Source organism: Rhineura floridana, chromosome 10, assembly GCF_030035675.1.
Source record: "Rhineura floridana isolate rRhiFlo1 chromosome 10, rRhiFlo1.hap2, whole genome shotgun sequence".
NCBI lineage: Eukaryota > Metazoa > Chordata > Lepidosauria > Squamata > Rhineuridae > Rhineura > Rhineura floridana.
The window spans coordinates 2,182,992-2,195,641 of NC_084489.1; positions in this window are offsets into that span (position 1 = coordinate 2,182,992).

Consider the following 12,650-nt stretch of genomic DNA (forward strand, 5'->3'; position numbering starts at 1 on the left):
CAGAGCACCCTAGCGAGGGAGCCTGCTCCACGAGCTAGAGGGAGCCCCAGCTGACAAAGCGTCAAGGCGAGTTAAGCAGCAGAGCGAGTTCGGCAGCAGGGCGAGGAGGCCAGGGCCCCCCACTCTGCCCGTCTGTTCTCTGACCTCAACTAAACTGCAGTCTCCAACCCATTGACGTAATAAACCTTAAACAAAACTATGCAGGTAAGAAGCCAGCAGGGGTGTGGGGGCTTTCCAGTGTTTTGCACCGCCTGCAGCATGTACGACTATCTGCCTGTTGGACAGAAGTCGTGGGTATGCTCTCGGTGCAATGAGCTCCTGGCTCTCCGGGAACGACTTCATTTCCTTGAGGCCAAGGTGGCGGACCTGGAAAAGCTGAGAGAGGCAGAGAGGTGTGTGGAGGAGGCCTTCAGGGACGTTATAGCTGTGTCCCACTCCAACGATGATAGCTCTCCTGCTATCATGGAGAACGATGGTCTCGGGGAAGGAGAGCATCCAGCTGAGGAAGAGGGAAATGATCCCTTAGAAGGGACCCATTCCTTGGGGGATGAGCAGCTATCCTCTCGTGCCGAGGATATATCTCCAGGGGGTGGAGGGATCCTTGTAGTGGGTGATTCGATCATTAGGAACATAGACAGTGGGGTGTGTGATGGGCGTGTAGACCGCAAGGTGTTTTGCCTGCCTGGTGCGAAGGTTGCGGATATCGCCCGTCGTTTAGATAGTTTGGTAGACAGTGCTGGGAAGGAGTCAGTGGTCGTGGTGCACGTTGGCACCAACGACATGGGGAAATGCAGCCGTGAGGTCCTGGAAGCAAAATTTAGGTTGCTAGGTAGGATGCTGAAAGCCAGGACCTCCAAGGTGGCTTTCTCTGAAATGCTACCAGTTCCACGCGCAGGACCAGCCAGCCAGGACCAGCTTCGCAGTCTCAATGCGTGGATGAGACGATGGTGTCGGGTGGAAGGGTTCGGATTTGTTAGGCACTGGGGAACATTCTGGGACAAGCCGGGCCTGTACAAAAGGGACGGGCTCCACTTGAACCAGAATGGAACCAGACTGCTGGCACTTAAAATTAAAAAGGTAGCAGAGCAGCTTTTAAACTGACTGAGGGGAGAAACCTGACAGGAGCTGAGAAAGGTCCGGTTCGGAATAAACCTCCCCCCTGGGATAAAAACCAAAGAAATGATGAAAGTTTAAAAGGGGTAGGCCTAGAAGTAGGCATTGTGAGAGCAGGGGCACAGGATATAAATTCAGAAGAGCAAAATTACCACAGGCCTAACCACAAGTGCCAAAGACACTTGAAGAGAGACAGCTTACAAGTGCCTGTACGCTAATGCTAGGAGCCTCTGAACCAAGATGGGAGAACTGGAGTGCTTGGTCTTAGAGAAGAGCATTGATATAGTGAGCATAACCGAGACCTGGTGGAATGGAGAAAACCAGTGGGATACGGTTATCCCTGCATATAAACTATATCGGAAGGACAGGGAAGGACGTATTGGTGGCGGAGTCGCTCTATACGTGAAAGAAGGCATTGAATCCAGCAAGCTCGAAACCCCAAAAGAGGCAGACTCCTCCACAGAATCGTTGTGGGTGGTGATACCGTGCCCCAGGAGGGACTTAATACTGGGAACGATCTATCGTCCCCCTGATCAAAATGCTCAGGGAGACCTTGAGATGAGATATGAAATTGAGGAAGCATCCAAACTAGGAAATGTGGTAGTAATGGGTGACTTCAACTACCCGGACATAGACTGGCTGCATATGTGTTCCAGTCATGACAAAGAAGCAAAGTTTCTAGATATTCTAAATGACTATTCCCTAGACCAGTTGGTCATGGAACCGACCAGAGGGTCGGCAACCCTGGACTTAATCCTCAGTGGGGACCGGGACCTGGTGCGAGATGTAAGTGTTGTTGAACCGATTGGGAGCAGTGACCACAGTGCTATTAAATTAAACATACATGTAACTGGCCAATTGCCAAGAAAATCCAACACGGTCACATTTGACTTCAAAAGAGGAAACTTCACAAAAATGAGGGGATTGGTAAAAAGAAAGCTGAAAAACAAAGTCCAGAGGGTCACATCACTCGAAAATGCTTGGAAGTTGTTTAAAAACACTATATTAGAAGCTCAACTGGAGTGCATACCGCAGATCAGAAAAGGTACCGCCAGGGCCAAGAAGATGCCAGCATGGTTAACGAGCAAAGTCAAGGAAGCTCTTAGAGGCAAAAAGTCTTCCTTCAGAAAATGGAAGTCTTGTCCGAATGAAGAAAATAAAAAAGAACACAAACTCTGGCAAAAGAAATGCAAGAAGACAATAAGGGATGCTAAAAAAGAATTTGAGGAGCACATTGCTAAGAACATAAAAACCAACAACAAAAAATTCTATAAATACATTCAAAGCAGGAGACCATCTAGGGAGACAATTGGACCCTTGGATGATAAGGGAGTCAAAGGTGTACTAAAGAACGATAAGGAGATTGCAGAGAAGCTAAATAAATTCTTTGCATCTGTCTTCACAGTGGAAGATATAGGGCAGATCCCTGAACCTGAACTAACATTTGCAGGAAGGGATTCTGAGGAACTAAGACAAATAGTGGTAACGAGAGAGGAAGTTCTAAGCTTAATGGACAATATAAAAACTGACAAATCACCGGGCCTGGATGGCATCCACCCGAGAGTTCTCAAAGAACTCAGATGTGAAATTGCTGATCTGCTAACTAAAATATGTAACTTGTCCCTTGGGTCCTCCTCCGTGCCTGAGGACTGGAAAGTGGCAAATGTAACGCCAATCTTCAAAAAGGGATCCAGAGGGGCTCCTGGAAATTACAGGCCAGTTAGCTTAACTTCTGTCCCTGGAAAACTGGTAGAAAGTATTATTAAAGCTAGATTAACTAAGCACATAGAAGAACAAGCCTTGCTGAAGCAGAGCCAGCATGGCTTCTGCAAGGGAAAGTCCTGTCTCAGTAACCTATTAGAATTCTTTGAGAGTGTCAACAAGCATATAGATAGAGGTGATCCAGTGGACATAGTGTACTTAGACTTTCAAAAAGCGTTTGACAAGGTACCTCACCAAAGGCTTCTGAGGAAGCTTAGCAGTCATGGAATAAGAGGAGAGGTCCTCTTATGGATAAGGAATTGGTTAAGAAGCAGAAAGCAGAGAGTAGGAATAAACGGACAGTTCTCCCAATGGAGGGCTGTAGAAAGTGGAGTCCCTCAAGGATCGGTATTGGGACCTGTACTTTTCAACTTGTTCATTAATGACCTAGAATTAGGAGTGAGCAGTGAAGTGGCCAAGTTTGCTGACGACACTAAATTGTTCAGGGTTGTTAAAACAAAAAGGGATTGCGAAGAGCTCCAAAAAGACCTCTCCAAACTGAGTGAATGGGCAGAAAAATGGCAAATGCAATTCAATATAAACAAGTGTAAAATCATGCATATTGGAGCAAACAATCTTAATTTCACATATACGCTCATGGGGTCTGAACTGGCGGTGACCGACCAGGAGAGAAACCTCGGGGTTGTAGTGGACAGCATGATGAAAATGTCGACCCAGTGTGCGGCAGCTGTGAAAAAGGCAAATTCCATGCTAGCAATAATTAGGAAAGGTATTGAAAATAAAACAGCCGATATCATAATGCCGTTGTATAAATCTATGGTGCGGCCGCATTTGGGATACTGTGTACAGTTCTGGTCGCCTCATCTCAAAAAGGATATTCTAGAGTTGGAAAAGGTTCAGAAGAGGGCAACCAGAATGATCAAGGGGATGGAGCGACTCCCTTACGAGGAAAGGTTGCAGCATTTGGGGCTTTTTAGTTTAGAGAAAAGGCGGGTCAGAGGAGACATGATAGAAGTGTATAAAATTATGCATGGCATTGAGAAAGTGGATAGAGAAAAGTTCTTCTCCCTCTCTCATAATACTAGAACTCGTGGACATTCAAAGAAGCTGAATGTTGGAAGATTCAGGACAGACAAAAGGAAGTACTTCTTTACTCAGCGCATAGTTAAACTATGGAATTTGCTCCCACAAGATGCAGTAATGGCCACCAGCTTGGATGGCTTTAAAAGAAGATTAGACAAATTCATGGAGGACAGGGCTATCAATGGCTACTAGCCATGATGGCTGTGCTCTGCCACCCTAGTCAGAGGCAGCAAGCTTCTGAAAACCAGTTGCCGGAAGCCTCAGGAGGGGAGAGTGTTCTTGCACTTGGGTCCTGCTTGCGGGCTTCCCCCAGGCACCTGGTTGGCCACTGTGAGAACAGGATGCTGGACTAGATGGGCCACTGGCCTGATTCACCAGGCTCTTCTTATGTTCTTATGTTGGTTGGAGATTTAAAAGCTAGACGGAATAAATTTCTCCCTGTGAACAGTTTTGGTTTAATGAATCCAGCCTCTGTGCCATGCAGTTTATTCTGTTGACCTTTGAAAGTCTTTCCCAAGTGCTATGATTTTATGGCAGGGAATGTTCAAGCACAAAACATTCATGAGACACAGCTTAAATCTCTGGCAAGTTACTTGGTGCCAGAATGTTTTAACTTGTGTAACACAGTTACACAAAAGGATCTCAATTCACTGGTTGAGGAATAAGACAAGTTGGTCTTTATTAGTCCCAGAGTGGATTGCACAGAGGCATGTGTGGGAGATGTCTGTATATGGGTTTGCGGGAGGGGTATTTGTGTGACTCTTTCAGGAAGGAAGGAAGGCCTCTTCCCCAAGGATTTAATCCCCAGTTGTCTCACCAGCCATTGTCCACTCCCCACTTAATCAACACCCATTGTTCACTTCCCATTCCCAGGGGGCTAAACTGACTATATCCCCTTTTAAAAAATCAAATTCTTAGGAATTTGAGTCACATGCCCTGACCTCATTAGCTGCAATAGCAGCTGAGAAGAACTAGCTAGGCCTATAAATTTAGAGTCACAAAGCTCCATGGAGTCCCAAGTAACAAAGCGTCTCTGCCCCAGCTACCAAAATGTCAAAGTCACTTAAGCAACAGAGTGAGTTCAGCAGCAGGGTGTGGAAGCCAGAGCACACTTCTCTGCTCACCCTTTCCTTGACCTAAAGAAAACCTAAGTTCCCAATAACGTAACTCAACTACATAAACAGTTATGCAGGTAGAAAGCCAGCAGGGGTGTGGGGGCTTTCCAGAATATTGCACTGTCTGTCACATGTATGACTATCTGCCTGTTGGACAGAAGTCATGGTTGTGTCTGGTGCAATGAGCTCCTGGCTTTCTGGGAACAAGTTTGCTCCCTTGAGGCAAAAGTTGCTGACCTGGAAAAGCTGAGAGAGGCAGAGAGGTTTGTGGATGAGGCTTTCAGAGACGTTATAGCTGTGTTCCACTCCCAGGGTAATAGCTCTCCTGCTGTCATGGGAGAAGGAGAGTCTCATGTCACCACGCCAGTGAAGTATGCTTTACTTAACAAGCCTGAATAAAGTACATCAGTAGTTTTCACTAAAATTGGAAAGCACACATCAGTTGTGCCTGTACAATTGCTGAAAAAGGATTAATGTGTCAAATTCCAGCACTTGCTGTAGCTGTCAGGGCTGGTGCCAGAGGGTGGCCACCTGTCCCTTGATGTAAATGTTGGTTGCGCTGCGGGCACAAGCCTGCCATCAACTAAGATGGCAGCTGAGATTTCCCTGAGGGGCTGATGCCCCTGCCACCATCTTGGTTGATGGTGGGGATGTGCACGCATAGCACGCACACGTGCCATCAACCAAGCTGGCGATGGAAGCATCAGCTCCTTAGGGAAGCCTTGGCCGCCATCTTGGTTGATGGCAGGCACGTGCACACAATGTAGGCCGCATTCACCAAGGGAAAGGTAGGTAGGTGGGGCGTGTGTGTGTGCGTGCAGGTGCCAGGGCAGGCAGGTGCCCAAGCACCCTGGCATGCCTGGCCCTGGCCCTGGTAACTCTAACAATTTTTTAACTGATTCATTTAAAACTTGGCACATTCATAGATCTTATTAGGTAGGTCATGTATGCCAGGTTTCAAATTACTTCAGCAGGTGCCATTTTTGTAACCTATAGAATTTTGAGGCTGATATACAACAGGACTTTTTTTTTTTGCTCCTCACATTAACTAAAAGAGCACTTCCATGTCCCTTTAGTTAACTATTATTATTAATAAGAACTTTTATCTATTCAGATCATTTGGTTGTCATGGAGCCAATGACATCCCAAGAAACACCAGACAAAGAGGCCTCAGCATGGATGTTGAAGTCCTCCAAGACAACAAACCTAGGAACCTCCCATACCACTATCAAGATTATTGCTGCTAATTCAGGCAGGGAGACTGTTAGGCACTAACAGAATTCCTCCCCCATCTTGAAAGCCCAACACTAGCTGTGATAACTTATTTATTTGTTAAATCTGAAAACCAAGGCAGGCTCAAATGGGAGATAACCTTTTCTTTTCAAGACACTTATAAAGTCATAAAAAAAATTAAAAAATGTTTCAAAGAGATTTTGCAACTGATTGGCAGATCAACCAGTTCCCCCTCCAGGTGTGACCAATAGAAAAGCTTTGCTGTAGTGTGCTCACAGCCTTAGTTTCCTCCATCTCTTCACATTGCTCCATATCTCCTGCCATACCCTTCCATTGTTTGCACAAAACAGTCTCTTTGAATGTTTGGCAATTTGAATACCTAAATAGAGGAAACCTGAATGGCAAAGAGGAACCTGGGTGGGATATAAATCAAATAATAAATAAATGAATAAAACCAATAATAATCCAGAGAGTTGTTTTTGTACTGGGGGGTAGAATGAGAAAGCATAGTGGCTCCAACTTACTGAAACTGACTCTAAGGCCCGTAACTTTCTCAAATAGCTCTACCTCAGCCTTGAGATGAACAGCTGTCACCATGGGTCTAGAGAAGTTATAATAAAATCATCTGCATGCATTCCCAAAAGGTGATCAACCCCATTTATATTGATCCCAGTGATCCCCAGATGAGCCTGTAGTTTGCATGCCAGAGGTTCCAATGCTAGCACAAATAATTATGGAGAGAGGGCAGCCTTGTTTTATTCCCTGCTGCAAACAGATTTGTTCTGAGTCCAGATTATTGACTCTAATTGTAGCTTCCAAGACGTCGATTTTTTTTCAAGAACCTCTAAACATTTAGGGTCAAATTTCATAAATTTCAATACATTTCATAAGTGTGGCCATTCCAGGCAATTGAAGGCTTAAAAGATGTCCAGCAGGAGCACTATCAGGGGTATTGTGTGGGTTTTTGAATAATTATGTTGAGGAGCTTCTGGATTGGATCTGAAATCTGGCAGTGGGGAATAATATAATAGTAGTGATGGAAGGGGCCTGTAAGTCCATCAAGTCCAACCCCCTGCTCAATACAGGAATCCAAGTTTAAATATATCTGACAGATGGCTGTTCAGCTGTCTCGGAATAAAATCATCTTGGTCAATATGCACATATTTCACATTAAATGTTTTAAGACAAGATAACTGTCAACAACTTCTAACTGAGCAGTGAAATTGGCCTATAAGCTTCCAATTTGGTGGGATCTTTACAGGTTTTGGTATAACCACAATTCTTGATTATCTCCACATTATGGCCAAGGGCACACTATCCAGTATAAAGTATAGTTAACAATGCTAGTCAAGTACAGGTTCAAAGTATCTTGGAAATACTTATAAAACAGGCAATGAACCTGTCTGGTCCAGGAGACTATTTGTCTTGATTTTTCACAGCCTCCTTCACTTCCTCCAACATGACCCACTTGTCAAAATATTGAGCATTATTAACACTCAAAGAAGAGAATGGGGAAGAGCTCAAATATCTATCAATAACATCCCCTGGTGGTTCAGATGACGTATAGAGGGTGCTATAAAAATTAGCAAAGTGCTTGCATATTATTGTTGTATCAAGAACCTCCTCTTCCATTTACTGTAAACATTGAACCCACACTTTCTCTCTCTTCCTTCTCAATTTATTAGCCAAAATCCTGGAGTTCTTTCCCCCATATCAATAAAACTTGTTTTAAATACAAAAGATATACTATACTTTGGTTTATCTCCAGCAAATCTACATCTTGTCTTGTGGATTCTAGCAACTTATACGTTCTCTTAGACCCTGTACACTTATCCCTCCATAAGAGATGCTGCCTCTTGCTCAAGGCGTCCTCCTTCCTCCCTTGTATACGTCTTCTGCAGTGCACTTTCCTTTATACACTGGCACCTTAACAGGCTTTCATTACCTCCCACAGAAGGCCTCTCCCTCCCTCTCGTTCTCCCTAAAATTATGTATAAGATCATCCTCAGTTTGATCCCTGATAATTTTATCAGTCACCAAAATAGAGCTAAATGACCATCTCAACAAAAAAAGACAAGGCCAGAGAGGGCCAAATGTTGCCTTTATGAAGGCATGATATGAGATTTTTTTGAGACCAATCTTAGTTTCAATGACTGGATCCAAAAAGGCTGACGCTGCAAAGAAAAAAGCAAATAAATCTGGGACTGCGCAAGATGCCTTGAGGAAGAAAATGTAAAACTCCTATCCCCCAGTGTAGCTCACCCCACACATCCCAGAGAGACCGTTCCCTAAGAAATTTTAACAGTCTCAGCTGTTCCCAAAGCCTTTTGGTAGCACCCCCTTTGCTCCTCAGAATTGGTGTTACATAGATCTCTAAAAGAAGCTCCTCTTATGTTCCAATTTAGATTGCACCCTCAACAATTCCCCTTTTGAAAAAACCCTTCTTCAAAATTCTATTTAATACTAATTGGTCTAGGTTTGGGGCACATAGAGAGCCAAACAAAGCCAATGCCTTCCCATTCACAAACATGCCCCCACCCTCAATCCTTAAGTACGCTGCTAGCTGAAAAAATGAGTTGGGAGCCAATCACAACAGCCACCCCTTGGGATTTGGCTCTGTTGTGATTGGCTCCCAACTCATTTTTTCAGCTAGCAGGGTACTTCAGGAGGGGGGGCATGTTTGTCAGCAGACCAAACCACTTCTTCTTAATGGGGTTAATGGAGAATATATTGATGAGATTTTTGATTGCCAATTTTTCCAGATTAGAATGGTAGCATTTGTAAACAGATTACTAATAGAGCGTATAAAGGAATATTGTAAATTTGTAAATGGTAATGACAATGGTCTGGACTGTAACATATAATCCTCCAATTGAACCCATGTTTTATTAGTTCTCATAATTATAAAACTTAATTGACGCAATTGAAAGGCTGCATAATAGATCTGTAAATTAGGGAGTCCCCATCCCCCTTCATCTGTACATGTATAGTATAGTTTATATGCTAACCGAGGTGTTTTTTTTGAAACACAAATCTATTTATTATATTTTGCCATTTATTAATCTGTTTTGGCTGAAGGAAGATGGGAAGAACTTGAAAAAGATACAGAAATCTCGGAACTACCTTCATATGAACAGAGGCTATTCTTCCTAGTATAGAAAGATTAAGTTTAGACCATTGTTTTATATCTTTTCAAAGTTTCCTTATCAATGGATAATAATTAATGCATAGTAATCGAGATATTTTCTTTGGAATTTGCACTCCCAAATAACGAGATGAGATATTACAGATTGGTGTATCCAATATTTTCCAAACTTCTAACTGATGCCCTGGAAGCGTATGAAAAAACATACCTGATGATTTACTATAGCTAATTTGGAGCCCTGCTACCTCTGCGAACTTAGTCAACTCTTCTTTAAGAGGTTGTGCTGCTGATTTTGGATCCCCCAACATTAATACCATATCGTCTGCATACATATTAATTAAATGTTCATCTCCGGTTCTCTGATACCCCACTACATTAACATTATTATGTAATTGCACAGCTAACAGTGCTAGGAAGAGGGCAAACAACAAAGGAGAAAGGGGACACCCTTGTTTGGTACCTCTTTCAATAGTAATTGGGGTTGAGTTCATTTTGCCCGTCCTAATCAAAGCTTCAGTAGGTACATAAAGTCGTGATATTGTAGATATAAAAGTTTCGCCAAATTTAAATTTTTTAAAAACTTTTATTAAATAGTTCCACCTCAAACAATCAAATGCTTTAAAGATATCTAGCGAAAGAACTCCCAGAGTGTGTTTATTTATTATTGCATGGTGCATTACATTCAGAAGCCGTCTAATAGGATCTGAGATATGGCGTCCTGGAATAAAGCCTGCCTGGTCTGGATGGATTATATTTGATATTTTAGTATTAAGGCGGGTTGCTAGAATAGATGTAAATAGTTTTTGATCTTGATTTAATAAATTTATAAGCCTGTATGATTCCACTTTTTTCTATCCTTATTTGGTTTTGGTAACAATATTATACAAGACATACTCCATGTATCCGGTAAAAATCCACCTAGTATTAAAGACGAGACACTTAAGAAATGCATTGCAAAATGGGAACAGTATGGTTACTTCAGGTTTAAAGGTTTTTTCATACAAGACTGTCCAATTACATTGGATCAACTCAGAGCAAACATCCCGAACTTAAAATTGGGATGGCTTCATATATTTCAACTGACTCATATTCTTAAAGACCCTGAAATCAAAAGGTACGCCACTCACCCCCTTACTGGATTTGAACACTCAATGTTATCATTGGGCTGTAAAGGGAAAGGTATTGTGTCAGCGTTTTATAAAATATTATTAGACTTACAAATGGGACAACTTACAGGGCTTAAATCTCAATGGGAACAGGATTTAGGTTTTGAATTAAATAATATGGAATGGAAAGTTATTTGTTCAGCTAAATATAATAAATTAAAGCCACTACCCATAAAGAAATTAATCTTAAAATACTACATAGATGGTATTTAACTCCAACTCGTTTGTCATATATATCGTCTAATATGAGCCCACTTTGTTGGCGTGGATGTTCTAATAAAGGTACTTATTTTCATTCCTGGTGGACATGTCTTAAAATTGCCCCATGTTGGAACATGGTGCATAAAGAACATAAATATTACAGAAGAGAATACTATATTCACTCTGGAATTATTTCTTTTATTAGTGTTTAGAGGAGTAAATGCTAAACTGAAATCTAAATTATTGATCTCTAAACTATTACTGGCAGCTTGCCAAACGGTGGTATAAAATTGGAAAACATTAGAAAATTTGGAAAAAATGACATGGTACAGAAATATATGGAATTTGGCTCTACTAGACAAAATTACCCATAACTTGCACTTTTTACAAGAAAACACTAAATCTGATGTATATAATGCTACATGGTGGTTATTTATCGAATATGCAAATAAATATGGTTTACATGATTGTCTCTCATCTACAGTTAGATTTATATGGTTTACTTAATTCTTGGTAATTTTATTTTTGTTAATTAATTTACAAATATGGAACTGTTTTCTTAAATGGTATATCCATAAGCTTATTACATCTCTCTTTCAATGTATTTAAAACGATGGGTTTTTTTTCTTCTTCTTCTTTGTTTCGTTCTATGTTATACATACGTTCATCCTCTGTAACCCGGGTGGGGGTTGCTGTTGTTTGTCTATGTTGATGTGTTTTTGTTTATAAAATAAAAATTAAAAAAAAACTTAAAAGAAAACAAAAAACCAAACCACTTCTTCTTCAATATAGGTATTGTTTGAGGTGCCTGATGAGTCTTCTGTAAAAAGAGAACTAGCTGGGATTTCTCCTTCAAATAGCATGTAATCTGAGCCCACTTAACTATCCCCCATCCCTCATACATTTAAAGTACCTTAACAGTTGACACAGTACATAGAACACATTAAACCAAATAAAAACCTCTAAATGCAATACCAAAACTATTTATCTGCCCATCATCAAAGTCATTGTTTACCGCAGGATGCATATCCCTTCTATTAAACCCTGTACTGGTGACAAAACCAGTTGTGTTAATTCCCCTACAGCCGTCAGTCCTTCTGCAGACAACCTCCCCAGACCCTCCTCCCGGTGAAACTTAACTGGATCAGTGCACCCTTGAATATCCCAGACGCCTGCTCCAGCCTATCTCCTGGAGCCAGCTCAGCAAGCAATAAACAATCAAACAGAGAAAGAATAATATTATTAGTACTGTAATGATACTATCACAAGGGAAAAATTGTTGAAAAACCATTACTATCCCAGTTGCTCTGACCATAAAGTCCATTATAAGAAAAAGGTTTATGCCTCAATACCATTCGTTATAGGTAAAGTCCATGTCTGTTTCAGAAATAGGGTAGACTGCAAAACATAAGCAACTCAGAACTGTATAAGGCTATTCATGCCCATCCGTGGGCTTCAGGCATTTGTTCTTTGTTGAAGCTGATCGTAACGATCTTGCCATAGGAAGAATCTCCCAGAGCTTCTCCTGTTCCAGTTGGTGCTTGCACTGATATTGGCCATGACCAGGAATCTCCCAGCCTCCAACTGATGTTTCTCCATCTTCCTCTACACCCACCCTGTCTTGGTATTGGAAGAAGGCTGGGGGAGGTGGGTGATGTTTAAAGTCACCAACAGTTCAAGGGCTTCACTTTCATTCACCGGTGTTCACACATTACAATAAGCTTAAATGGGAAGCCCCATCTATAACAAATTCCAGCATCTTGAAGGCACTTCATAAAGGGCCTGTAGAAAGTCTCCAAGGACCACTGGAGGACCATTACCAGTCTCCCCTCAAATGACATGTCTTTTAAGGGGCATAGGTTTATCCAAATC